The sequence below is a fragment of the Giraffa tippelskirchi genome, chromosome 4 (assembly GCF_054371585.1).
Source record: "Giraffa tippelskirchi isolate mGirTip1 chromosome 4, T2T-mGirTip1v1.2.pri, whole genome shotgun sequence".
In the NCBI taxonomy this organism is placed as follows: domain Eukaryota; kingdom Metazoa; phylum Chordata; class Mammalia; order Artiodactyla; family Giraffidae; genus Giraffa; species Giraffa tippelskirchi.
In genome coordinates this window covers 29,366,653-29,392,325 of record NC_137278.1, presented here as the reverse complement: position 1 = coordinate 29,392,325, position 25,673 = coordinate 29,366,653, and the positions used below count along the sequence as shown (strand labels likewise).

Genomic DNA, 25,673 nt, shown 5'->3' with positions numbered 1-25,673 from the left:
CTCCTGCCTCTCAGGATGCTTAGGAACAACCTTCATGCCACTTTGCAGCCTCCTAGTGAACTGCGCATCCTTTTGGTCCTGGGGTCTTCCTGTTCTGTGCCCTCCTCCTCCGTCAGCTCTTTTCAATCCTCCAGCTTTCTCATGCTATATAATCCGGTTATACTTGAGGATGTTAATTCAACAGCAGGTTCTCAGGATGCTCCTCTAAAGCTCTCTTTTGAAACAGGAAACATAATAGGATATACATTATGGCAACATTCAAACTGTTCATCAATTATCCATTACATCTGCCATCTCCCTTCTGCCAATCGAGGTAACTATGTTATTACCAAAAAAAAAAAAAAATCTTACTTTAATTATAATCCAATCAGAAGATGCATCCATTATGTAGAGTGCTTTGGCATGTTCTAAGAATTTAATTTTTGCACAAATAGTGGAGCAAATGCTGCAGAGAGGAAGGGGCTGGCTCCTTTCTTCATGTATTCAGTCACTCAAAAAAGACATACAGAGCACTGGATATGTGGCGGAATTGTGTGTGGTGGGGGACGCAAAGTTGCACGGACCCTGGCTCCTGTTCTCGGGAAACTCACAACTCGAAAGGGGAGATGAGCCTGGGAAGATGCTCAGCATGGCCACGTACCTCCACGAGGGCTCTAACTGGGGCGATGGGGAGACATCTTGGAGGAGACGAAGTTGGGCTAAGTATGGAAAGCGTGGGTCGGGTTTTGATGTGTCACCATGGATGAGAACGGAGAGGCGTGGATATTATTTTGGAGACTGGCATGATTCGATGACACAGAGAGGTAAAACCATACATTGAAAGTATGTGCAAAGATGTATCTTTTTGACAGGCTGTAATGGGGAGAGGCTGCGAGGACCCTGTGTGCCGTGAGCATCCACAACTAGGTCAAGCTAGATGGTGGTAGGATTATTGTGCTGGACTAGGAGACTACATCTCATTTGCTTGGCTGGGTGGAGCCAAGGAAGATTCTAAGCAGAGCTGTAAGAGGATCATAGCTGTGCTTTTGGAGGACGGACCTGAAATGTGTGTGCATTTCTGCACAGAAGTCTGGGGGGAGGAAGCGGGGAGGGCTGCAAACACTTTGTCTCTCGTGGGAAAAAACAATATTAAAGTAATGGGTTTATGCATTTTTTGACCTTTAAAAAATGGTATTTTCAGCAAACTTCCTCCTCCCCACCTCGCCCTTGTTAAATATTTCATCTCAACTGGAAAATACCCACAACAATAATTTTTTTTTATGATTTTAGCCTTTCAGTAATAAACCAAAACAAACAGTGGGGAGCTTAAAAGGCCTTTCAGCTGAGAAAGATGAAAGCAGATGCTTCTGGTTTAGATTATTGTTAGAAAGCACAAGAGTCCGATGCTTCTGGAAATCCTATGAGGAAGAGCGAGCAGGAGGAAGGGCAGGTGCCATGAGCACCTGATCCCTGACCTGACATGCTGGTAGTAATTCTCTTCCCTGGTAGCTCAGACGGTAAAGAGTCTGCCTGCAATGCAGGAGACCTGGGTTCAATCCCTGGGTTGGGAAGATCCCCTGGAGAAGGAAATGGCAACCCACTCCAGTATTCTTGCCTGGAAAATCCCATGGGCAGAGGAGCCTGGTGGGCTACATCCCATGGGGTCACAAAGAGTTGGGCAGGACTGAACAACTAACACACACACACACACACACATGGTGTGTACATGCATCTAAGAATCTCATTATCTGAAGTGGGATCCTTCTCCCCCACCCCCCGTAGCTGAAACCCTCTTTTTTTCCAACCTGTAGAGAAAGCCCCAGGGAGGGAGATGGAGACATTGGGTACTCATTTTTTTTTCCTACAAAACCACTGAGGAAACAGTAATGCCTGTATGACTTAAAGATCTGGGTGCAGAAACAAAGATACCTTCAGGCTGGAAGGCATGGTTTCTAAATGCAGCTTTTTGCTTAGACCACTGATTTCAGTGTATTTGTTCCTGTAACTTTGAATTGTCCAGAGCTCCAGTATTTTAGCAACAAACATGTACTCCTGTTCTACTTATGGGCTTCCCTGGTGGCTCAGACAGTAAAGGATCTGCCTGCTATGCAGGAGACCCAGGTTCAATCCCAGGGTCAGGAAGATCCCCTGGAGAAGGGAATGGCAACCCACTCCAATATTCTTGCCTGGAGAATTCCATGGACAGAGGGGCCTGACGGTCTACAGTCCATGGAATCGCAAGAAATCAGACATGACTGAGCATCTAACACTTTCAAACCATCCCTTTCCACAAGATTTTGTTCAATCCATTCTTTCCACCTAGAAAAGTCTGCCAATTCATTTGTTCAGCCAACATTTAATGAAAACCTACTGGTGCTAGAGCCCAAGGATTTGGAGACAAATAAAATGTAGTCTTTCAAAAGTGCATGGACAAGTACACAGGTATTATAATATCTGGTGGCAAGTGCCATGATCGACATGGTCTTTGAGGCTATGTGGACACCCAACCTATGAGGTCAGGAAGTCTTAGGAGAGAGGATAGCTTCTTCTCAATGAATGACTTAGGAGCTGTCCTCCTTCCAAGTCCATCCACATTCAGCACTTTTCCCTTGACCCTGTGTCTTCTTCCTCTGAGCATTGCCACTTGTCCCTCATGTGTGGTTTTTTATTTATTTTTAAAATTAAAAAAAAAAATGAAGATCTTTTTGATGTGGACCATTTTTAAAATCTTTACTGAATTTGTTACAATATGATTTCTGTTTTACATTCTTTGCAGTTTTGGCTGCAAGACACGTGAGATCTTAACTCCCCGACCAGGGATTGAACCCACATGCCCGGCACTGGAAACTGAAGTCTTAACCACTGGACCACCAGGGAAGTCCCATGTTTGTTTTAGATTTTACACATGAGATTGTGTGGTATTTGTCTTTCTCTGTAGACTTATTTCACTTAGCATAATGTCCTCAAGGTCCACATGTGTTGTTGCAAATAATATGATTTCCTTCTTTTTCATGACTGCGTTGTATTCTTGTGTGTGTATGTTTCTTCTAGTATATTTTGTTGTTGTTATGCTTATTTATTTTTGTTGTTATGTTTACTTTATTTTAGACTCTTGCCTGTCTCTTAGATGGAACAAACAATTGAAGAATGGGCTTATGGATATTTTGACTTTTTTTAAAAAAATAATTTCAACAAACTTCCATATTCCCCAACTCTTTGTTAAGTATATATATCAACTAGATAGCGTATGATATCACTCTAGGGGAGGGATGTCCATCATGACTGTTAGGTTAAGTGAGCTCATTCCTTCATTCTTTTGCTTAATAACCACATTTTAAGTACCTATATGTTTTATAGTTCTTAAATTGTGAACAACAAAAAAAACACAGTCCTTTCTTCATGGAGCTTAGTGACAGTATAAGCCAATAGTTAAAAATATAAAAGAAACAGAAATATAAAACAACATCTGTTAAGAAGCGCTATGAACCAAAATAATTAAAAATACAGCTTTGGGGAAGGTGGGCCTATGGTTTTTCTTTTCTTGTACTGTGCTTGTTTTCATCAGTGTGTTTGTTGGCTGCCTCCAGGGTCTGTAGGGGAGATATGGTGCTGGTAGGTTAGTACATGGGCTTATAGAAGTGGCTCTGAACCACAGTGGGGGGCTGTCTTGGTGATGGGTGATGGGCACAAGCTAGGATCTGCTCTTAGAGAGGCTTGCTGAATAGATATCAACTCTCAAGTGTGCCCTGATGCAGGCGCCTAGGCATCTAGGGCCCTGTGAGGGTCCCCCGGGGGCACACATCTCACTGGCTCAGAGCCCTTCTCCCTTTCCTGCAGGGTGGGCTCCTCCTGGGTGTACTGGGACATCCTTGAGCTTCTCCTGTGCTTTCCTGGTAAAGGCAGCACCCCATGAGCAGTGTTTGGGGTCATAAAGTTTCTAGTCAAAACAGTGAGCAAGTCGGCTTTAATTTCTGACAAAGAGGTATAAACTAAAAGTGCAAATTATGTGCTTTGAAAGAAGGTAAATTTGGGTGCTGGAGAAGGAAAACTGAATGCAGGATGATAAAGCAATCCCCTGGTATCCCCATGATGACCAGAGCCTGGTTTCAAATGGATTTCTCTCTCTTTTCCTGAGTGACTACAGAGAGGGCCAGGCAGGGTATCTTGAGCAGTGAGGCATGTTTACCATTTGCTTGGTATAGTTGGTATGATAGATAACTTACCATATTAAAGCTATTTAAGACCTTTTGCGTCAGGTGGCAGACTTTTTTTTTCAATTTTATTGGGCTATAATTGACATATAACATTGTATGAGTTAACGTGCATGCATAGCATTATGACTTGATATGTGCGTGTGTGTGTGTTTGTCAGACATGTTCAGTCATGTCTGACGCTTTGCAATCCCATAGACAGTAGCCCGCCAGGTTTCTCTGTTCATGGAATTCTCCAGGCAAGAATACTGGAGTGGATAGCCAGATAGCCATTCTCTTTTCCAGGGGATCTTCCCAACCCAGAGATCGAACCTGGTTGCAGACAGATTCTTTACTGGCTGAGTCACCAAGGAAGCCCTATATATTCATGTAGCAATAAATAAACACCACAATAAATCTAGTTAACATATCAGCTAATTACACTTTTGCGTGTGTGTTGAGAACTTTTAAGGTCTACTATTTCAGCAACATTCAAATATACAAAATATTATTGTTAACTACAGTTACCATGCTGTAATTCCATCCCCTGAACTTATTTATCTTGTAATTGGAAGTTTGTAACTTTTGACCTCCTTATCCTTTTGAAGTCTGTTTCAAGGGAGGCTTAAAATGGCCCTTGTTCTTTTTTTATATAGCTTAAGAGCTTTAGCAGCAAGCTGTGAGGCTTGAGGATATTCCGGAATTGGGTGAGATGTCCCACAGTTGGAGGCTGCAAAGAGCAAGACACTGTGTGCAGCGACATGCTCGGCCTCTCTGGGTCACTCTCAGGACCCCAGCCAGACTCCCCCTGGACCAGGCCCAGATGGAACAGCCTGACCAGCTGGCACAGCGGTCACCTTTCTTGTGTGTTAGATGTGAGATGTGTTCAGTGAACCATCTGACAGCCAACCCACATGCTCTAATTGGTGCCTGCTGGGTGCCCTGCCTGTGCAATATCACCACGGGGACAGACAGCCCAAAGCAGCCAGGGGGACGCCACGCCTGATGTAGGCACTGCACCCTGGAGGTTCTGTGGGTGACTGTGCACCTGTAGCTGGCCTTGGCCAGTGGTTCTCACTCTTGGGTGTGAAATAAGAATTTCTACAGGTTCTTGTTAGATTGGGTTCCGGGATCCCAGCCTGGGAGATTTTGGTTTATGGGGTCCAAGTTGGAATCTAGAAATGTGATCTTTTGGCAAGCACACCCGGACATTCTGCTGGTATGTAGATGCAGCCAGCTTGAGAAACCCTGCCTTTATGCAGCTCAGCCTTATATTTTTTTCTTTTAATCTACTAAGAACTTTACTTTTTAAAGCCACTTTATTGAGGTAAGATTGATACATAAAAGGTTGTAGACATTTAATGTATAGGGGTTTCCCAGGTAGTGCTAGCAGTAAAGAACCCGCCTGCCAATGCAGGAGATATAACAGACGTGAGTTCAATCTCTGGGTCAGGTCGATACCCTGGAGGAGGGCACGGCAACCCACTCCAGTATTCTTGCCTGGAGAATCCCGTGGACAGAGAAGCCTGGTGGGCTACAGTCCACAGTGTTGCAAAGAGCTGGACACGACTGAGGCAACTGAGCACACACATAGGTCATATACTCTTCTAAATTCTCTGCGTCTTATTGTGTTTAATTCTATGGAATAATCTTTGAGGTTGATACTATTATTACCCCCATTTTACCGATGAGAATCCTGAGAGAGAAAGAGATTACATAACTTGCCTGGGCTTGCACAATTTGTAAATGAACAATTCATGACTAAGGAACGCCAGTGTGGAGGCCTTCTACCGCATGAAAATGACATGGGACTGGAACAAGAGAAGGGTTTCTGCTTCTAGGCTTTAATTTTCTCACCCATATAATAAGGGGTTTGAATGATGTGACCTCTCAGCAGGGCTGACTTTGTTTGTCCAACCTGTGCAGTCAAACAGGGCCCTGGGATCAGAAGTGTCTGAGGTTTGGTTTCATGTTCTGCTGTTGCCACCTTGAAATTGCTAATAATTTTTGAACAAGGAGCCACATGTTTTCATTTTTCACTCTGCAAAATAAAGCTGATCTTGTCTCCCAAGGGCTCTTCTTGTTGTGACACTGCATTTTTTTCTCAGCTCCTTTATAGATCCTTGACAATTCTCTGGGCGTTCTTGGCCTTGGAACTGCCTTCTGCAGGGGTGATGGAGCAATGGATTGAACTGAGCTCATAGAGAGGGGAGTTTCTGGCTGGTGATGAGGGTCCATGGTGTGTCTGCAGGGGCTGATGGTGGATGGCTAGTGAGGCAGAGCTCACGGAGAGCTTGCAGTGGCTCAGGGCGGTGTCTCAGGCAAAGTGCAACTGGCTCTTGGCAACAGCCGTGTCCCCAGCCTGCCTCAGGTGCTGTAGGTGCTGTCACTAAGGGGTCCATCTACAGCAATCCCTCCATGCAGGAAACAAATGAGGACTCGAAGTTGAAGTTAATGAATTCAGTTCTCCAAGAGAGGCAATTTGGGCCGGTACTGACTGCCCCACCCGCTTCTTTGGCTCTGGTCTCCACCCCCACTTACCTACCAGTAGCCCTTCTCCCAGCACTTGAGAGTCCCAGGAGTGGATCCTCATGTGTGCTGCCTGGAAGAAGCTTTCTAAAACATTGGTTTCTTTGAGGCAATATCTAGTGCCACGATACACACAGTGCACAGGCTTCATCATACTTGCTGCTGGAAAGGTTTGGCTCAGGAACGAGGAAAGGAGATGTTTATGGAGTGCTTATTATGTGACCTTCTTCCTCTCTTCCCCTGCTCTTCCTCTGAGTAAAGTTCTGGTCCCATTTACCTTCTAAGGGAAAAAAAATTAAAGGGTGCTTATCGGGGTTAATGACTTAGATTACTATCAGCACTGAAACAGAAAAATTCAGACACAGACAATCCATCCAAAATGTCAGATAAAAGGTTCATTCTTCACACCCTGATGTTTAAAAAGTGTCCGCGTGTACCTGTGTATGAAAGTGTGTGTCTATTTGTGTGTGTATGTAGATTAGGACGGTAAAGAAAGCTGTGACATGTTCTCTTGTCCTAAGTGAAGCATTTTCCCCCTCTTTGCTCCTTCTCCCCTTCCTGAGTCTAGATATTTTACAAATTATGTTTTGAAGTCCTTCCCTCATCTAAGCTTACCGATCACTTCCTCCCAGAAACCCACCTGCATCCAACCCCGATCTGGGTCAACTATCTACTTTTATCCCCCAGAGCGTGAGTACCTAGTAGTTTTTTAGTGCCTGCACACTCCTTTGCACTGCAGTTGTTCACTTACTCATTGTAGCCGCAGGGGCTGTGATCTGGTGGCAGGGCTGTCTTGCTCACCCAGTGAGGATTAATAAATGTTTGTTGAAAGCGTGAGAAGGAGCTCATGGCAGCCACTGGGTCCTGGAGTCTCAGGTGTGAAGACAGATGAGTTGAGTGGGGTACAGCGGAAGCAACCCCACCTGAAGGGCCCAGCCAGGAAAGATGTTAAGAAGTCTGTATTTCAGGGCTCACTGGGTCCCCCGTGCAGAGGACTTCACTTACAACACGCTATTTAATCCTTACCACAGTAAAGTGGGTTCTGATTAAAATTTTATGTAGAAGGTAACTGAATCTTGAACTGAACCTTGAAAACTGGTCAGGCATAGAAGATAGAGAAAGACTTTCCATCCACAGAGGGCAAATTGAACTCTGTCCCAGGTGTGTGACCATAGCTCAGGTGAGTGTGTCTATGCTGGAGGTCATCATGGTGGAGTGAAATGGGAAGACATGCAATTTACCTGAGCACTCTGCTCCTGGAGGTAGTAACTGTTAAGAGATCTTCCCACCCTTCTGTGTTCCAATAAAATTTAACTACAAAAACCACTACCCTGATCTCTCGTATGCCTAGATAGGGCCGTCTCAGTTCTTCTTCATGACTTCTGTCGGCCTTACCCATGACTCCCTGGTTTATCTGTGTCTATTATCAGATTCAAGGTCCCTTCCTATTCTTTGATATGTTTCTCATTCATTCTTCCTATTGTGACGCCTGAATAAAATCACCTCCTTCGTCGTCTGGCACACTTCGTCCTGCACAGGGTTACATCTGGCAAGAAAGGGAGGGGCTAGATAGCGGGGGCCTTGCCGGCCATGGGCAGGAGTTTGGACTTGATCCTGTATGCATGGGAAGCCAGTGATGGGGTGAAAGAGTTTTTAACAGAGGAATGGAGAAGTCTGATGCTTATTATAGAAAGCTCCTTCTGTTTTCTGTATGTGAGAAGGACTGAAGGGAGAATTAACTAAGGCAAAGAAATTTCATATTCTGATAAGAAAGGATAGTGCTCTGAGCTAGGGTGGGGTGGGTTATAGTGATGTGTCCAGGGTGGTATCCTCTAGGACATACATGGTACCTGGATGTGAGGCCATGGGAAGAGTCTAGGCAGAGTCCCATTCATGTCCAGGTGGTGCTAGTTCACTGACATTGTCAGCTATCACAGGAGAGGTAGTCCTTAATCTGTACCATGGAAAATGAGCAGGATGGAAAGCCCCAGGTAGGCCGACAGCATATAAAAGGTACAAGAAGGTTATGGTAGTACCATCAGACACAAAAACTCAGAAGCAGATGCCTGCAAGGCTCTACAAATGTCATTATGGTGGGAATTAGGGGGAAGAGGCTTAAGGCCTACATAGTTTCCCTCCCTCTAACTGGGCCATCTATGGTTTTATGTTTGGCCAAATACTAGTTCTGTTTCCATTGGAGAAGAGATCCCCTAGCACCACGACCTCAGCCTGGATCACTTTAGGGAAGGCTACAGGGAAGGTGGAAGATACAGGCATCAAGGCACCCAGAGGGATGGCTGTTGTAGTTTTCATTCATCCACCCTTAGTGATAATGAGGCCTAATGGGAGACCTGGTTCTGGGTTCCCTTAGCCTCTCACTTGCAAATCAACACTAAGAAATGCTGGCCTTTAATGGCAATCAAAGGGTGAGCTGCTTCTATGTAGGTGCCATGCTTGAAGGCAGTGGATGCTCAGGTGCTAATTCCTCAGGGAGGCACCTTTGTTATCTGTCTTTACAAGCCTGGGCTCAGGCTGGAGCTGTGAATTGTAGACAGCCTGGTGAAACATTCTTCCCAGTTGTTCTTAAGATATTGGTGGGTTATTTTTTTTTTTTAAGTGTTTTTCACACGTTAATACCATTTTCAGGCTTTAAAAAAAAAAAATCTGGTTTTTGATTGCCTGAAAGCTTAATATAGATGTAAGCACTTTCCTGGATTTTCAGTGAGAAATGTTACATTAATGTAATTACAGCAATGATGATTCATATGGCCCAGGTATCACGAATCTAGGCCTACAGAAAACTCTTCACATAGAGCTCTGACTTCATCTCTTTCCTCTGAGTTTGACATCTCCATTCTGCATGGTGGCTGCCTGGGGAGGCCTCAAGCCTTGGCTACCCTTGGGGACTCCCCTCACACCAAGGCCTTCAGGACAATTCATATGCTGGGTGCTTCCCGGTTGCTTCTGGAACCAATCTTCTGCTCTGATATCCAGGCCCAGTAAGCCAGCTGTTCACTGCCTCTCACCACTCAGCCTCTCCATAGAAATCACAAAATCCTGAGGTCTCAGTACCTGAGTATGGATTAGTCATCTTTCCTATCCTCACAGCACTCTCTCTCCAAACTGCAATGATTCAGACGTCAAAGGGGAAGCATTCTGAGACAGATTTCTACAGAAAGTGATGCTAAATGTAAAGGGTAGAGATATTAGCCAGGCAAACTCTGCAGAATGTGATTGGGTCTGCAAGTAGGTCAGGCATTTGGTAAAGGGCTCCTTCCTGGGTCTCGGGTGGATGGTCAAGCTACATGGCTAATTGTTCGATGTCCTCCTACTGGAAGAATCCATGCAGAACCAACAGAGCACCAACACTGGGGTGTTGAATGTGCTGTCACAATTCATCCTCTTTCTCTTCCCTTTCTTCTCTGTATTTTAATTATTGATTGGAAGCCTATTACAAAAACTTGAAGGTCTTGACTTTCTGTCAGCAAACTTCCTAGTTTTAAAATATTCTGTCCTAAGCAACCAGAGAGTGGTAACTTTCCCAAAGTAATACCCAGGTCAGTGAATAAATTCTGTAAGTCTACAAACCTGAAGAGGGCCAGCCAGAGATGTTGTATGAACTTGTGAGATACAGAGAGGAAGGGAGAGATTGTGGGTGGGGAAACAGTAAGATGGTTGACAAAGGTCTGGTTTTCATTTAGCCATTCCTCTTTCTTTAAGGGCTTTGGTTTGGGACTTAGGGTGTGTCGGTCCATGGAAGTGAAGCCAGAAGCAGCTACTCTAGGATTTATTTACCTCTGAGGACAGTAGCTCCTGCTATTTTAGGAGAGGTAGCTTGTGCTTGGTGGGGATGGTGAGTGGGGAGATTTCGTAAGGTAGGAGAGATTTGTGTGGGTCAAAGGATTGCATTTTCAATGTGGATAAAGTATATTAATGAGGAACTATGGCCAGTTTTCTGTCTTACATGTTCCCCAAATGACTGTGTTCAGTTGAATAGTGACATTTGCCTGCCCTTTAATCCATGCTCCACTGTGTTTCCTTGCATGATGGCAAAAAAGTTTTTTTTCATGTGCATGTTACGAACCCACAATGTCTAAAACCCTAGTGCCAAGTAGCCAGGAGATTGTGGTGCAGAAGGAGATGTGTATGTGCATTATATATGTTTGCGTACTTGTGTCTCTGTGTGTGAATGGGTTGCTTGGACCTGTGTGCATCAGTGTGTAATTTTGAGCTCCTTTCCTGTCTGAATTCCTTTGCAGGGTCTTTTGCAAGTGAAGGCCCATTTCTTTATAAAAATAGAATTGCTTTTCTAAGACAGAAATGCTGAATAAGCAGAAGGATGGCTCTGAGTTTTAGAAGGAGCTTTCCAGAAATTGGTGTAAGGAACTTGCTAGTGGTACCAGGAGATAGAAGGAGAGATGCACCGATCACACCGTGTTTTGCATTTCAATCTCTGTGGATCCTCTCTCCCTGCCTATGCATATTTAAAATTCTTTTCAATATATAAATAGGATAATTCTCTCTCCTCATCCCCACCAGAGTTCATTTAACAGGCACAAAAAGAATTGCACATCCAGGCCTGTCTTTTCCTGCTTCCTGTTATTACTATTTATTGGTTTTTCTCATCTTCTTGTTTTCCCCTCTCCCGTGTTGCTCCCCTTAGATTAAACTGTGTTTCAGGATTGACCAGAGGGAGAAGTGCCATTTCTTCAAAACAAAGCTGAGCCCAAGAGAGGTGATATCCAGGCTGGTTTTGCTCTTTGGCACCAACCCAAACCTTCCAGAGCTCCATTGTGAATAGAAAGCCCTGGGCCTTAGACAATCTGGGTTTTTTACAACCCCCTCTTAATGCCATCCTTTTGCATTATTGATAACAATTACCCATTTACCCCGTGAATGAAGCCCTGACACTCTCCAGTGTCCCAAAGGCATAGGTGAAAGAATTCTTGATGGGATGGATGCTGGGCGAGAATATGAGCTGGGATCTGGGGATTGGTGCCTATGATAGTAGCCAGTAAGTCTTCTTCCTAGAGAAAAGCTCTCAGAAGCACTTGTTGAGTCTAATGGTCTTGCTTCATGTTGCTAATGTGACTAACTCAATCATTTGGGAAGAAGTTAGACCTTGCATTTCAAACACTGTCCAGATTTCAACATGGCAGTTAGTGAGGCCTATAGGACAGGAGTTCTTAGAGTGACATTCTGCATCATTTTGCACACAGTGCAAAGGGCACTGAACCAAGATCAGAAGACTTGAGCTCTAGGCCTGCCTCTGTTAGTGTCAAGTTTACAATTTACTTCCCAACGCAGATCTCACTTGGTCTTCACTTTATTGATACCCAGTGATTTCTCTGATTACAACAAAATGACTAATTTTGATAAACTCTTGGGTCATATTTGATGGCTAAAATATCTGTGTAGTGGGGCACAGAAGAAGGCACTGGCTTGTCACCTGTTATGTAAACAAGTATGAAGGGCAGGAAGAGTTATCCATTAAAATGTGATGAGCTTGATTCTGGGACACACTAGGATCTCATTCCATAAGTAGAGCTCTCACTGAACAGTGGACAGAATCCAGAAGCATGTTGCTGTTGTTTAGTCACTAAGTCACGTCCGACTCTACGACCCCATGGACTGTAGCCCACCAGGCTCCTCTGTCCATGGGATTTCCCAGGCTAGAATACTGGGATGTGTGCTATTTCCTTCTCCAGGGGACCTTCCTGCTCCAGGGATCAAGCCCACACCTTCTGCATCACCTGCATTGGCAAGCAAATTTTTTACCACTGAGCCATCACCACCAGAGAAGCCCCAGAAGCATGTGACCAAGGGAAAACGTCACTGCTGTATGACTCAGCACAGAACCAAGGGGGAGTTTATAGCCATGTCTCTCAACTGCAAGTAAGGTGAGCTACAGATGTAGCCTGGATATTTCTGAGGGATTCATTTGGGGTGCAACCTATCCCTAAATGTGGTCTGCCTTCTGAGGGAGCTATTGACTCAGAAGGCTGCTACCAAATCAGGGGGCAGAAGGGCAGATTTCTGATCTGGACAGAGCAGGGGACACAGGTACAGTGCATGAAACTTGCAGGCGATGTCTCTACCTGGCAAACATTGCTTGTTTGCCTTCCTCTCCATATACTTTGCTGTCAACAAATCTACTTAGGAAACTGATCTCTGCAAGCCAGGCTATCCTCGGAGGCCCAAGTGATATGTACACTGTGTCAGGTCCCTGGTCTCAAGAGCAAAGCAAGGACTTTCCTTACAGGCCAAGTCAAGGGGTCCTCGGCAGCACTCTGAAATACGGAGAGACAGGTGGACATAGCAATGAGTTTCAGCTCCTCACACAGAGCATGTGCCGGGGAGGAATCCCTGCTCTGTATTTCCTCCTGCCACGGCTTTCATCTGGGATCGACGATCAATAATTTTCATATCTAGCTCACTTGGAGCTCATCCAACCATAGGTAAGGATAAGCACATGCTAGCCTGTTCCTCTGGGTTTCCTGAAACACTCATCTATTATAATGGGATCCTGGATACTAACTCTGAAAGTCTTCACTTTTTCATCTCTTACAAATAAAGGAAAATATACAACCAATACTGGATACAGCTCAAGGGCTATAATGAGCTCATTGACATGGATTACCTTATGTAATTGTCCCCAGGTAAAAGTCATTGTCCTTACAGAATATCCTTGGCACCAAGGGGAGTATAATGGGTCTGTACTTTCTCTGTGAATTCATCAACAGGGACGTTACCAGAGTCCTATGCTGATATCATATTACTGATAGGCCAGACCCTCTTGAAGAAAGGCATTTCCTGATAGGGAGTATAAATGCTCAGGGCCTGATCCTGTGGAACCTGCCATCTCTGTGGTTATATAGGCAGCAGAAACTCAGGACCATTTTGATAACTGTGAAAGGGCTCTTGACTTTATTTAAAATTTTTAAAAGTTTTTATCATCTAGCAGCAAAAAGAACTTTTATTTTTATGTCCCACCAGGTATCACATGATTTAGCTATCATGCAAAAGAGCATTTGGTAGAATCTCTTTTTTGACTCATTATACTTCTTTAGCTGTCTATCACACATTCCCCTTTATCTGATGAAGTCTATGTATGCATATGGATGATTCACTTTGTTGCACAGCAAAAACTAACACAACAGTGTAAAGAAGCAACTGTACTCCAACAAAAATTAATAAACCAAGCCCTTAACTAAATGACTCTTGACTTTAAATATCCTCAACTGAATGAGGTGCACATTCATGAGTTGTTGGAGTACAAAGTTATTACATAGTATTAAAAAGCAGAGACTTTGCCAACAAAGGTCCCTAAAGTCAAAGCTATGGTTTTTCCAGTAATCATGTACAGATGTGAGAGTTGGACCATAAAGAAGGCTGAGTGCCAAAGAATTGATGCTTTCGAACTATGGTCCTGGAAAACACTCGTGAGAATTCCTTGGACTACAGGGAGATCAAATCAGTCAATCCTAAAGGAAATCAACCCTGAATATTCATTGGAAGGACTGATGCTGAAGCTGAAGCTTCAATACTTTGGCCACCTCATGTGAAGAGTCGACTCATTGGAAAAGACTAATGCTGGGAAGATAAAAAAAGCCTTCCTCAGTGATCAATGCAAAGAAATAGAGGAAAACAACAGAATGGGAAAGACTAGAGATCTCTTCAAGAAAATTAGAGATACCAAGGGAACATTTCATGCAAAGATGGGCTCAGTAAAAGACAGAAATGGTAGGGACCTAACAGAAGCAGAAGATATTAAGAAGAGGTGGCAAGAATACACAGAAGAACTGTACAAAAAAGATCTTCACAACCCAGATAATCACGATGGTGTGATCACTCACTTAGAGCCAGACATCCTGGAATGTGAAGTCAAGTGGGCCTTAGAAAGCATCGCTATGAACAAAGCTAGTGGAGGTGATAGTATTCCAGTTGAGCTATTTCAAATCCTCAAAGATGATGCTGTGAAAGTGCTGCACTCAATATACCAGCAAATTTGGAAAACTCAGCAGTGGCCACAGGACTGGAAAAGGTCAGTTTTCATCCCAAGCCCAAAGAAAGGCAATGCCAAAGAATGCTCAAACTACTACACAATTGTACTCATCTCACACGCTAGTAAAGTAATACTCAAAATTCTCCAAGCCAGGCTTCAGCAATATGTGAACTATGAACTTCCAGATGTTCAAGCTGGTTTTAGAAAAGGCAGAGGAATCAGAGATCAAATTGCCAACATCTAATGGATCATTGAAAAAGCAAGAGAGTTCCAGAAAAACATCTAATTCTGCTTTGTTGACTATGACAAAGCCTTTGACTGTGTGGATCACAATAAACTGTGGAAAATTCTGAAAAAGATGGGAATATCAGACCACCTGACCTGCCTTTTGAGAAACCTGTATGCAGGTCAGGAAGCAACAGTTAGAACTGGATATGGAACAACAGACTGGTTCCAAATAGGAAAAGGAGTACGCCAAGGCTGTATATTGTCACCCTGCTTATTTAACGTATATGCAGAGTACATCATGAGAAATGCTGGGCTGGAAGAAGCACAAGCTCGAGTCAAGATTGCCGGGAGAAATATCAATAACCTCAGATATGCAGATGACACCACACTTATGGCAGAAAGTGAAGGAGAACTAAAGAGCCTCGTGATGAAAGTGAGAGAGGAGAGTGAAAAAGTTGGCTTAAAGCTCAATGTTCAGAAAACTAAGATCATGGCATCTGGTCCTATCACTTCATGGGAAATGGATGGGGAAACAGTGGAAACAGTGTCAGACTTTATTTTTTGGCGCTCCAAAATCACTCTAGACAGTGACTGCAGCCATGAAATTAAAAGACGTTTGCTCCTTGGAAGGAAAGTTATGACCAAACTAGACAGCATATTAAAAAGAAGAGACATTACTTTGCCAACAAAGGTCCATCTAGTCAAGGCTATGGTTTTTCCAGTAGTCATGTATGGATGTGAGAGTTGGACTATAAAGAAAGCTGAGTGCCATAGAATTGATGCTTTTGACCTGTGGTGTTGGAGAAGACTCTTGAGAGTCCCTTGGACTGCAAGGAGATCCAACCAGTCCATCCTAAAGGAGATCAGTCCTGGGTGTTCATTGGAAGGACTGATGCTAAAGCTGAAACTCCAATACTTTGGCCACCTCATGTGAAGAGTTGACTTGTTGGAAAAGACCCTGATGCTGGGAAGGATTGGAGGCAGGAGGAGAAGGAGATGACAGAGGATGAGATGGCTGGATGGCATCACAAACTCAATGGACATGAGTTTGGGTAAACTCCGGGAGTTGGTGTTGGACAGAGAGGCCTGGCGTGCTGCGATTCATGGGGTCGCAAAGAGTTGGACAGGACTGAGCAACTGAACTGACTGACTGACTGCCTGACTGAACTGACTGGCTGACTGATGATGGGAAAGATTGAAGGCAAAAGAAGAAGGCGGCAGAGGATGAGATGGTTAGATAGCATAACCAACTCCATGGACATGAATTTGAGCAAACTCTGGGAGATAATGAAAGACAGGGAAACCTGGTGTGTTGCTGCACATGGGGTTGCAAAGAGTTGGACACAATTAAAGACTGAACAAGAATGAACAACAGCAGATCCCTGATACCATCTGAATTCTCCAAACTTGCAAATGCCATGATGGTAGAAAGTTTCCCAATAGAATGCATGTGCTAAGTGAGCCAAAGAAGCACCACAGAGTATTCTTGGAATGCAGCTCTGAACATGCAGCTCGGCTCACTTATTTTCATCAATTTTAGCACCTCAGCCATTCCACATCTGAGCCTCAGCAAAATCATAAACGACCCAAGGCCAGGTGCCTTCAGGGTCTCTTTAGAGTCTCCACTATTGTGTAAATGATATCAGCAAAGAGCACACATCTGTCATATTTGACTAGCGAAGCGGACTTGAGGATTTTGGTTCTTGGTCTTTTGAACGTTCACACTTTCTATTTTTATTTTTGTTGTTTGGTTGGCTTAGGTACTGTCACTAGAAATCAGCATGAACCCTAGAGCTAAACTGCATGGGATACAGTGCCAGCCCTGCCACCTCCTAGCTATGCAATCTTAGGCAAGTTGCTTAAATTTTCTGTGCCTCAGTTTCTATTCTTGTAAAGTATGGACAACAGTAGGGTTGTTTTAAGGATGAAATGAACTCATGGGCTAACAGCTCTTAGAACTGTGCCTGACAATAGAAGCACTTTACAAGTGTTAGCTCCTTTTATTGTAAGTCACCATGGCTGCTAGAGTTGACATCTGGAAGGTGTGCTGAATAGCATGTCCTGCATGAAAATATGATAATGGCTCTTGTGTTTGCAACTAGTATCTATTAATTAAGAAACCATCATTTGTACTCTGTAATTATATTTATTAAACCCTAACTCCTATCATAACAATAATTAGTTCTTGCTAATTAAATTTATCAAATTCCCCTTGGATTCATATCTTAGGTAAATATTTAGTAGCCCTACACTAATTATTTTAATCAACATGGAGTGTATTTCAAATGACTACAAATAGTTATAACTAATTAAATTGAGTACAAAATAATATCTTATGTAATAAATTTGCAGGTGCTAAAAAGAGTGGGTATGAACCACAGGATAATGTTTGAGGACCTAACCACCTGACTCGGTGACTGCAGCATTTCCAAAGCTTAGCCAACTTGCTAGGGGACGTAGCCTGAGAAAGTTTATTGTTCCTCTTCTGATTTGTCTACTGCCAGTGTTTTGTGTGTGGAGCAAGCTCTGTGTGTAATTCAAGAACATGCCTCATGATTTGGAATTGGATGCATCAATATTAGTGATTAATGCAGAAGTGAGAAGCCAGCAACAGAAGCAGTAGGACAAATTCCTGCTTCAAAGAGTCTGAAGGAAGAAAGGCAATCTCTCTGAGGTTCCTTCTTCTGCAGGCTTGGTTTCCTCATCCCGAAACTGCACTGTCAGTTGTTTCTCCTGCTGGAAAGTCCTCCCACCCTACCCTGCTTCTCCCAGCTCCTTCCTACCAAGGACCTTGAACCCTTGAATTACAGTCGCCTGATTGGTATCCTGTTGCTAGGAAACTATAAAATGAATGTGTCGTACTTCATAATAAAGATGCCTGTAACCCATCCTTGGTGAGACATGCACAATCAGGTGTGGCCCCGTGTGGAACTGGCCAGCACTGACCACTCCCCTCTCCTCTCCTCTGCTCCCTTCCAGGGTCATGATGAGATAACTGGCTCGAGTTAAATGTGTCCACTCCCTGGCCCCCCATAGGATTGTCTGTGGCCTGAATGAGGGGTCTGTCCATGGCTAGGCTTGGAAGGATAGCTTTCTGTGGCTGGAATAGGGGGCTCAGTCGATGACAAGGACTAAGGGGATGTTCAATTCACAACTGAGTTTCAATACTCATTTTGGGGTGGGAATTAGAGTGTAGGCTGTTGCGAAGTCTTATTAAGGAGAGTTAAGAAGGAAATGACCACTGAAGCCCTGGCAGTTGGATTATATTGTAATACAAATGGTCCACCTCAAGAATAATGAGTTCAAATATTACACAGTCTATGTAGAAAACTAAATCTTTTCAAAATTATCTTCAGCCCTTCCTTGTAAATAACAAGTGAATGATCATAAACAAGCAGCCAGCAGTGGATGCCCAGGGCATGGTGTCCAGCATCACCCCAGGCTATCCTGAGCTTCCCTTTTCATCAGGTGGCTGGTGAGAGGTGGGGGCTGCCTCTTTGCAGCTTACATACTTTATTCTATTTTTGTGGAGGAAGTGTCTCAAGTGGGCGTGGGAGGGGTCATGGGAGACAGTGGATCTGCACTTATGCTCTCAGAGAAGTTCAAACACACAAGAGAGTTATAGAAGATGCACGAACTGTATCTCCCCCTCTCATTAAGCTGTCATCCACATTCAGTGTGGATCTATTTCCTGGTTCTGAATATCACTTTCCCTCCTTCTATCTCTCTTTTGAGTATTTGTGATCTCATGCAGCCACCTTTATGATAGATGAATCATTCCTATGGCAACCACAGTCATCATGAATCCTCTGAGTGAGCAGGCAGGAGAAAACAGCTTTCAAGAGAACAGAGATTCTAGGGGGACCTGGGGTAGCAGAGAAACCTGAGAGCATTGAACGGATGGAGGTAGGATCATATCATGTCGGAACCAAAAAGGATAAAATGACTGAGGCTCAGAAAAGGGACTGGCTTTGCTCAACATCACACAGAGCTAAAACTCAGCCCTCTTTTATTCCTGTACCATGATGTACAAGTAAATGAATGAGCATAGACTTGCCATGTGTCAACTGAAGGCAAACAGGCCATATAATAGAACCTTTATGTGTTCTTTGTTTGAACCCATCGCCCTGAACATGAAGTTTTGTTCATAGAGTCTAATGCTTCAGGATTGAGACTGCATCTGGGTCTAAGACATGTTGTCTCTGAAAATATCATTCTTTTCCATCCCTTTTCTTTCTTTCTTTCTTTTTTTTTTTAAGAAAAATCTTTTTATTTTGTATTGGAGTGTAACTGATTAACTGTCCCATTTCTTTTCCAGGGAATATGCTCACTTGTAATAGTGGTAGTTTGGGGGTCTCTGGCCAATGGAGGCAGCTCTGTAGATAGCAATGATAAAGAATGTTGGATTTGCCCTCTAAGTGAGGGTATTGTGGGACCTAGGTTTGTCCTTGCTGTAGTTGGCAGAGCATGCAGGTACAGTTTATTTAATAGCACCTTATAGACAGGGCTTAGAGCAGATCTGCCTGAATGGAGCTGAGACCATGTCATATAAACACATGGCTTTGTTCCCTGGTGGCCACCACAAGGGCCTCACTCACCTGGTGCCTACCTGTCAGTTCTGAAGTTACCATCAATATCTCAGCTCCGTGCGTAAAGATGTTCCCCATCCCTTCCTCACCCGAAGATATCCAGGGAATCCTTCCTTTAAAGTAGGAAATGCCTTATTTTTTGCTTTGAGCAATTGTTATCCCAGACTGTGACTGAAGAATAGGAAGAAAGCTTGCATCTTCTAAAAGAATCCACTACAAAAGGAGGTGATATGCACAGAAGGGAGGTATTGCAGCTGTTTCATTTTTGTGCCTTGCACAGGAGTCTCCTGAGATGGTACCCTGAAGCATGCCCATTGTTCTTTTCCTTTAATGGATCAACCAACAGAGAGCTAAAACCCTTGGCTGACTGGGCAGAGAACCACAATGTCTGAGCACATTACTAGTTATTCTGAGAATAGCTGGGTTCAAATTGTCCTTATTCAATCCACTGCCATATAGCTGCTCTAAGCCCTGTCTGTAAGACACTAATGACACCCAGTTCTGCTACATAATCTAAATCTAACATTTTTTTTTTAATTTCTGAATTTGCAGCAGAATTTAGTATAACTGATCCCACACACCTTCACCTTCTTCTCACGGCTCTCGTATCAATAAACTTTCTCATATTTTTCCTCTCTGTTGGCTATATCTTACTTTCTTTTGTTGGGTTTTCTCAATGCTTAATTCTAAAGCATTTTTCCCTCAGTTCAGTCACTCAGTTGTGTCCAACTCTTTGTGACTCCATGGACTGAAGCACACCAGTCTTCCTGTCCATCACCAACTCCCAGAGCCTACTCAAACTCATGTTCATTGAGTCGGTGATGCCATCCAACCATCTCATCCTCTGTCGTCCCCTTCTCCTCCTGCCTTCAATCCTTCCCAGCATCAGGGTCTTTTCCAATGAGTCAGTTCTTCTCATCATGTGGCCAAAGTATTGGAGTTTCAGCTTCAGCATCTGTCCTTCCAATGAATATTCAGGACTGTTTTGCTTTAGAATTGACTGGTTGGATCTCCCTGCAGTCCAAGGGACTCTCAAAGGTCTTCTCCAACACCAAAGTTCAAAAGCATCAATTCTTCAGCGCTCAGTTTTCTTTATAGTCCAGCTCTTACATCCACACATGACTATTGGAAAAACCATAGCTTTGACTAGATGGACCTTTGTTGGTAAAATAATGTCTCTTCTTTTTAATATGCTGTCTAGGTTTGTCATAGCTTTTCTTCCAAGAAGCAAGCGTCTTTTAATTTCATGGCTGCAGTCACTTAATTTCATGGCTGGTGACTGCAGCCATTTTTCCCTGTATTTATCGATTTTAAAGAATTTAATGATAATCCCTGTCTATATCGTCCAGTATGGTAAATGACCACTAACCAGGTGTGGCTACTGAGCATTTGGAATGTGGGTATCTGAATTAAGATGCAATAAAAGTGTAAAACACACAACAGATTTCAGAGACTTATTACAAACAACGAAACAATATTTTCATCTCATTAATAATTTTTTATATTGATCCTTGCTAAAATGGTAATATTTGAATACATTGTATTAAGCAAAATATACTATTTAAAAAGTTTCATTTTATATTTCTGTCCACTGGTGTGCAATGAACATACCCAAACTTATCTCCAGCTCAGATTTCTTTAAACTCCAGACCATCTAACTAATTTCTAACTTAACATTTCCCAAGGTTATCTGACAAGTGCTTCAAAAGCAACATGAAAGGTGAGATTTATTTTTCCTCCTAAATCCAATCCTGTTTTAGTGACACTTCCCTTTTCTTTTCTCCATATGACTTTCTTCTTCTAGCGTTATAGACATGTAGAATGTCCAGGTGGGAAGACCAGGTATTACACATCACCACCAATCCTATGGTTAAGTCTTCTCTGCATTATAAAATTTCTATGTGGGCATCTGCAGTGAGGGGAAGCTCATTTCCTTATAAGGCAGCGTATTTCATTGTAGACAGCTCTGTTAGAAAGTTTCCCAATATATCACACTACAATTGGATTTCTCAGAATTTCTAATCATGTTTTATTTCTGTCTCCTGAAGCCATACAAAACAAGTTTAATTCCCTTTCTACTTGTGAGAACTGTTTCATGTCTTGACTGCATTGACTTTTCTCAAGTTAAACATTTCTTGTTCAGGGGCTGTGGTTTCAAGTCTTCTCAATCATTCTTGCCACTTACATTTGAATACAGTATAGTTTTTCTACTTATTAATAATGTAGTTGTCAAATGGTCCACTGATTTCAATAGGCTAGCTGAAGACTTCTGGAAAGGGGTTCTTTCTTTTAGTTTAGTTCAGTTCAGTTGCTCAGTCATGTCCAACTCTTTGCAAACCCATGGACTGCAGCATGCCAGGCTTCTCTGTCTATCACCAACTCCTGGAGCCTACTCAAACTCATGTCCATTGAGTCGATGATGCCATCCAACCATCTCATCCTCTGTCATCCCTGTCTCCTCCTGCCTTCAATCTTTTCCAGCATCAAGGTCTTTTCCAATGAGTCAGTACTTTGCATCAGGTGGCCAGAGTATTGGAGTTTCAGCTTCAGCATCAGTCCTTCCAATGAATATTCAGGACTGATTTCCTTTAGGATGGACTGGTTGGATCACCTTGCAGTCCAAGGGACTCTCAAGAGTCTTCTGAAACACCAAAGTTCAAAAGCATCAATTCTCTCCTGCTCAGCTTTCTTTGTAGTCCAACTCTCACTTGTATATGTGACTACTAGAAAAACTATAGCTTTGACTAGATGGCCCTTGGTAGGCAAAGTAATGTCTGTGCTTTTTAATGTGCTGTCTAGGTTTGTCACAGTTTTTCTTCCAAGGAGCAAGTGTCTTTTAATTTCATGGCTGCAGTCACCATCTGCAGTGATTTTGGAGCCCCCCAAAATGAAGTCTGTCACTGTTTCCATTCTTCCACCATCTATTTTCCATGAAGTGATGCGACCAGATGCCATGATCTTAGTTTTTTGAATGTTGAGTTTTAAGACAGCTTTTTCATTTTCCTATTTCACTTTCATCAAGAGGCTCTTTAGTTCTTCTTTGCTTTCTGCCATAAGGGTTGTATCATCTGTGTAGCTGAGATTATTGATATTTCTCCAGACACTCTTGATTCCAGCTTGTGCTTCATCCAGCTCAGCATTTCGCATGATGTACTCTGCATATAAGTTAAATAAGCAAGGTGAGAAAATACAGCCTTGATATATTTTGTATAAATAATGATATAAATACATTATGTATGTATAAATAAGCAAGGTGACAAAATACTCCTTTCCCAATTTGGAACCAGTCTGTTGTTCCATGTCTGGTTCTTTCTTTGGTCACATTAAAATCTGTATCTCTGCTAATACCATTTGGAAGAGTATGTCCATTTGTTGAGGAGTCCCATCAAACACAGATACTGGTTTGTACAGGACTCACTTTCAAGTATATCCATTTATACCTTGGATATGCAATTAAGCCAAGCCTCTTTCATCTTCTGTTTTACTGGTTTGTAATATTATGTATTTGAAGTTTGTAGTTATATTTATAGTTTAGCCCTTGTATAAGTAAGCTAATCTGGATGGTATTAATTCCTCTTCTTCCACTTTTATTTGTTTTGTGTCTTAAATCAATGTCATCCAAAATTTGAGTACTAAACATGTATTTTCACATAATCATCACTAGAAATATATAAAGTACAGGATGAAGGTTAGAACTATGTTTTATATTATAAATTTCTTCTGTCCATGTTGCTCAGTCATGCCTGACTCTTTAAGACCCATGGACTATAGCCCACCAGGCTCCTCTGTCCATGGAATTTTCCAGGCAAGAATATTGGAGTGGGTAGCCGTTCTCTTCTCTAGGAGGTCTTCCTGACTGAGGAATTGAACCCAAGTCTCCTGCACTGCAGGTGGGTTCTTTACTATCTGAGTCACCAGGAAGTCCAAGTTATGTCAGAACATAATTTAATTCTCCAGATTACTGGTCATTTAACCAACCACAGGTTTAGGTGACAGTGCTTGGTAAATTCTTCTTGATTATCACTTCAGATATTTCCTCTATTCTGTTCTATCTCTTTCTGTGACTTCAACTACATTTCCACTGAATATTTGATATGTCCCACTCCTCTTATATTTTCTGTTCATTTTTTTTCTTCCCTTTTTCATCTTTCTGTGTCTCAACTGGGATAATTCCTGTTGGCACTGACATATTGTCAAGTAGCTAATTTATTGCTATGCTGTTTTCACCCTACTGATGAGCCTATTAGAGAAATTCTTCATCTCTGATGTAGTTTCTATTGGCAGAATTTCTATTTGACTTTTATAGTTTTCATCTCTCTGTTGATATTCTGTATTTGTTTATGCTTATCATCAACTTTTTTCTGTTAGGCTCAAGATCAGCAAATTTGATTTATTTATTTTTGTCAAAGGGCAGAAAGTAAATATTTTAAGCTTTGTGGGGTCTACAATCTCTCTCACAACTATTCAGCTCTGCCATTTTAGTGTAAAATTATCCCTCAATAATTGTAAATGAATGTAGTTGTGTTCATTAGAATTTTTTTTACAAAGGTAAGAAGAAGCTGAATTTTTCCTGAAGGCCAGGCTTTGCTGACCCCTGCTCTAGATTATTTGAAGTATTAATTATAGTTATTTTAATATACCTATCTGATAGTTCTGGTCATCCCTAAATCTGCTTATATTGACTGCTTTATCAATTGACAATGAGTTCTTTACCTTGCTTTTTTTGTTTGTTTCATCATTTTTTTTATTTTTAATTTATTTTTTTATTTAAGGACAATTGTTTTACAGAATTTTGTTGTTTTCTGTCAAACCTCAACATGAATCAGCCATAGGTATACATATATCCCCTCCCTTTTGAACCTCCCTCCCACCTCCCTCCCCATCCCACCCCTCTAGGTTGATACAGAGCCCCTGTTTGAGTTTTCTGAGCCATACAGCGAATTTCCATTGGCTATCTATTTTGCATACGGTAATGTAAGTTTCCACGTTTCTCTTTCCATACCTCTCACCCTCTCCTTCCCTCTCCCCATGTCCATAAGTCTATTCTGTATGCCTGTTTCTCTATTGCTGCCCTGTACATAGATTTTTCAGTACCATTTTTCTAGATTCCATATATGTGCATTAGAATATGATATTTATCTTTCTGTTTCTGACTCACTTCACTCAGTATAATAGGTTCTAGGTTCATCCATCTCATCAGAACTGACTCAAATGTGTTCCTTTTATGGCTGAGTAATATTCCATTGTATATATATACCACAACTTCTTTATCCATTCATCTGTTGATGGACATCTAGGTTGCTTCCATGTTCTAGCTATTGTAAATAGTGCTGCAATGAACAATGGGATACATGTGTCTTTTTCAATTTTGGTTTCCTCAGGGTATATGTCTAGGAGTGGGATTGCTGGGTCATTGCCTCATCATTTTTGATTAAGTATCAGAGATGGTATATGGAAGAACAGAAGTAACTAAAGTAAATATTATTTACTGAAGGAAATGGGCACATCTTCTGTTAGGCCATTAGTGTAAAAGACTGAATCAGTCTGGTAATATTTCAACTGAAGTTTTGTTTTTGGCAGTTATTCTTACTATAGTTACCTCTGGTATAATGGAACCTTTTAAATCATCTGGTGATGAGTTGCTTTTTTGTGTATTTTGGGTAGAAAACAGTGTTGAAAGATTTTTTTTCTCTCAGTGTTCCTGTTCAGCCTTCAGCTTTCAGTGGTCTTAATATGAGCACATTACACAGGGGTATCTCTCTCCTTATCTTGCCCAGGTGGTAGAATGCTTATTGCTTGAAGTTAGATTTGTGATATTGAATGGGTCTTATGTGAAAGCACTTGCATTAACTCATATTTTTGTACTTTTCTTATTTAAGAAAATACTGTAATGATTCAAATAAATTTTTAGACAATTTTTTAAATTTATAACTACATCATTGTCCTGAATTATCAGACTAATAACTTTGAGAAAGCAAAAATAATGATTTTAGACATGATTCTTTTTCTAGAAGAGGAGTACTGGCTTATAGTAATGTTTCCTCTGTAGATTTAATTGAATTGCATATAATCAATTCAATAATAGTTTATGGAATCTTGAGTTGATGTCAAGACAAGCCATCTCTAGATTCCAGGATCAGTCTTACTCCTCTT

At 42.2% G+C, this 25,673-nt stretch overlaps 1 long non-coding RNA gene across 2 annotated transcripts in view; it reads left to right on the top strand.

The window, feature by feature from the left end:
• Positions 1-18,719: 18,719 nt before the first annotated feature.
• Positions 18,720-25,673, top strand: part of LOC145546563 (uncharacterized) — a 95,030-nt gene continuing 88,076 nt past the window's right edge. The window contains exon 1 of one of the 2 annotated variants that reach the window (XR_014083032.1): positions 18,720-18,837. This is a non-coding gene — a long non-coding RNA (uncharacterized LOC145546563). The remainder of the gene's footprint in view (positions 18,838-25,673) is intronic. The other variant, XR_014083033.1, reaches the window with a different exon arrangement.